Source organism: Mus pahari, chromosome 3 (genome assembly GCF_900095145.1).
Source record: "Mus pahari chromosome 3, PAHARI_EIJ_v1.1, whole genome shotgun sequence".
NCBI classification, from domain to species: domain Eukaryota; kingdom Metazoa; phylum Chordata; class Mammalia; order Rodentia; family Muridae; genus Mus; species Mus pahari.
Genome location: NC_034592.1, coordinates 22,203,883 through 22,207,514, shown reverse-complemented (window position 1 = coordinate 22,207,514; position 3,632 = coordinate 22,203,883). Strand labels below are relative to the sequence as shown.

Sequence of the window (3,632 nt, the reverse complement as noted above, 5' to 3'; positions counted from 1 at the left end):
GGTCATGCAAAGGAGTTGAGGCTTGACACCATGAAGGGAACCTATGAAAGGCTATTGGTGAAGCCTAGTTGCAGTGGAAGATCCCAGAGAACTGGACATGTCAGTACCATGGGATGGTCACCAAGAACAGCAGCAGCAGTGGAGTAGAGTCAACCAGAACCTAGAGTGCTACAGAGGGCAGAGCTGGAGATGTGACCCAAGCCCTTTGGAGGAGTCCAGAAGATCAGGTGTGGATCCCAGACATTGGAACAAGAAGCTGTGAAGTTGAAAGTTGAAGTTGCCTTGGATACCTTAAGATGTTCGAGATGCTAGAGCTATGGGATACCTGCTGAGGAAAGCTGCTAACAGGGGGTGCAGGCAGCAAAAATGAAAGGAGTTGGAGATCTGAAAACCACTTTGACATCAGACATGGAGATGCAGAGTTTGGAGTTTGCCCAGCTGGTTTTGTTTTTTTGTTTTGTTTTGTTTTGTTTTTTTGTTTTTTTTTTTTGGTCTTGCTTTGATTTTCAGTATTTCCTCACTATGACATTTTGGAATGGTAATGTATATCCTGTGATGTTGGAGGTATGTGATCTGCTTTTTGATTTTCTAGGGGACTACAGTTAAGTGATTGGATGAACATCAGAAGAGACTTTGAACTTTGGACTTTTAACATTATTGAGACTGTTACAGACTTTAGAAACTTTTGAAGTTGGACTAAAGGTTTTAGCATTATGCTATGGTTAGGTATGGTCCCCATAGACTCATGTTTTTGAACAAGCCTGGGGGTGGGGGCGTCAAGGAGTGGAATGTGGTGATTTGAACATGCTTGGCCTAGAGAGTGGCACTATTAGGAGGTGTGGCTTGCTGGAGGAGGTGTGACCTTGTTGGAGGAAGTGTGTCACTGTGGGTGTGGGCTTTCAGACCTAGCTACCTGAAAACAGTCTGCTCCTGGCTTCCTTTCAGTGAAGATGTAGAACTCTTGGCTTCTCCTGAACCATGCCCGCCTGGATGCTGCCAGGCTCCTGCCTTGATGATAATGGACTGATCCTCTGAACCTGTAAGCCAGCCCCAATTCAATGTTGTCCTTAATAAGAGTTGCCTCAGTCATGGTGTCTGTTCACAGCAGTTTCCATCACTAATCAAATTAGCAATTTCCCTAACTAAGACATGCGGGGAAACATGGGATGCTCGTTAATCTGCATGTCATCCTTGCACAGGGGCCAGACTAAGTTTCTCTGTATCATTCAAATTTTAGTATCTATGTTGCCTAAGCAAGCACTGATCATTTTTTTATTACTCTATTTATTGGTTTTTCAGGACATGGTTTCTCTATGTAGATCTGGCTGTCCTGGAACTCACTCTATAGACCAGTCTGGCTTCAAACTCAGATCCACTTGCCTCTGCCTCCCAAGTGCTGGGATTAAAGGCCTGCACCACCACACCTAGCTAGCACTTCTTATTTTTTTAACCTGGATTTTTTTTTTTTTTTGATCAGTCCCTCCTGAAATTCCCTCCTCCTGAAATATGGGCCTCTCTGTTTCTGCATCCTGTCCAAATGCCAGTTTCTCCATGGATCTTAGCCTGTAAACCACTGCGAATGACATACAACCTTCCTTGTGACATTACAGTCTTTAGTATGTCAACACCTTCTCATTTACCAAAACACCTGCTCCTTCTTGAGCCCCATGTTAACCTCTATCTAGTTGCCACCGCTTTGGAACAGATAGGACAGGGTATATAAATAAACCTTGGGGGCTAGCTTACCCACAATCCCCCTGCTCAGAGGCAGAACTGGCCTCACAGCAACAATTCCCTAATTCTATGCTAAAGATTTTTTTTTTTTTTTTTTGGTTTTTTGGTTTTTTTGGTTTTTCGAGACAGGGTTTCTCTGTATAACCCTGGCTGTTCTGGAACTCACTTTGTAGAACAGGCTGGCCTCGAACTCAGAAATCTGTCTGCCTCTGCCTCCCGAGTGCTGGGATTAAAGGCGTGAGCCACCACGCCCGGCTGCTAAAGATCTTTTTTATATAAAAGTGTTACCCCTGTACTGGCTGCCTCACCAGACTGCGGGCCCCATTTCTCTTACTTGCCTTTGTGCCCAAAGCCAGTTGTAGCCCTACATAAGAAAACAGTGGATGAATACAGACTGGACGAAGCAAGCTATTTACCTTCTGCCCACCCATGGGAAACAGGGGCTTTGCATACAGTGCCTCTAACCTTCCCAACAGCTGGACAACTAAAGCGACACACTCAGCCTCACATCCAGGAATGGGTGGCGCCAGCCCGTGAGCCACAGAGCCAGGCTCGCTCTGTTCTCTCTGTCCCTGGAATCCTAAAGGTGCCTCTGGCCAGCCTAGAGGCTCATGACAGAGCTTCCTGCACAGAGAGGGTTTATCTCTGCAGAAAGTGATGTGCAGCTATGCCTTCTTAGGCTGGACGAGCCTGTCTGGTGGAGCTGCTACCAACTTCCTTTCCAGGCTCAGCCAGATTCTGCTGTGGGTCAAATCCCCAGGAGGACCAGAAGCAGTAAGACCCAGGGGTAGAGGGGAATGTGGGCATGTGGAAGAGGACTCCTGTTTCTCAAGCTGAGGGGCAAAGGTGGAAGGCAGACGGGAACTGCAGGACAGACTGCCCACACCCTAGGGAGCAGAGGGCCAATGTGACCCCTGAAAAATGAACAGGGAGGAAAGAGCAGCCACACCAGGAATGCACTCATCCCAGCAGGGTGTGTCTGCAGGGGGCCATGCGAGCAGGTGCAGGGGGCAGTCCAGATTGAAAGCAGGGATGCAGGTAGGGGGTGTTGGCCGACACTATCTCAAGCTCTGGCGCCAAGAGTACGTCTGGTTGAGGACACTCTGGTTTTTTTCTCCCGGAGGGAGATCTTATCTGATTGGAGACCTATCCACGAGATCTGTCTTAAGCTTGCCCTTTACGTATTTGTCGAGTTTGTGCACATGGTCTATCATAGTCAGTGTGACTATCACTTTTACACTGTTAACTCTACAGTGCAGTGCGTGACTGGCACACTCGAGTGGGTCTTGTGGTCACTGTGTCGGGGCTCCATGCTGCTGACTTGTGTATGCCTTGCACGTGGTTTCCAGGGAGTCTATGCTGAGGGCAGTGTCATTTGAATGTTGTGACTTATGACACACACACACACACACACACGTGTGTGTGTGTGTGTGTGTGTGTGTGTGTACAGTGTGTGTGTGTCCTGTGTCTGATTCTCTTAGGCTTGCCCTGGTCTCCAGGGAGTGGTGTGGAATGTCGGTTCTGTAAGATCAAGGTGCTGGGAGACCAACCCGGGTCTTGAAAGGTCTGGGTGTAGTAGCTGTGTGCGTGTGGTGTGCGAACGCTCGCCCAGCCGTGGTTCTGTACAGCTGTGTTTCCGCGTGTGCCCGCTCGACTCGCTGCGCGGGGGCGGCCCCGGGAGACGCTGCGGGGCCCCGCCAGCCGCGGGCTCCAATGGCAAAGCCGGTGCGGCCCCTGCTAATTACATAAGCGGGGACGTCAATAATTCGCGGGAAAACGCGAAAAAGATGGCGCCCCGCGCCCGGGGGGCCCCTTCCTGAGCTCACCGGCCCCTCCCTCCCCGCGTCCCCTCCTCCCTGCGGCGCCCCCGCCCCTCCCCGCCCCCGCCGAGACCCCTA

General features: G+C 50.0%; 1 non-coding gene across 1 annotated transcript; it reads right to left on the bottom strand.

Annotated features, from left to right (window-relative positions):
• Positions 1-1,157: 1,157 nt before the first annotated feature.
• LOC115063660 lies at positions 1,158-1,261 on the bottom strand. Its single transcript, XR_003843546.1, has one exon. It is a non-coding gene; the product is annotated as a U6 spliceosomal RNA (small nuclear RNA).
• Positions 1,262-3,632: the final 2,371 nt, after the last annotated feature.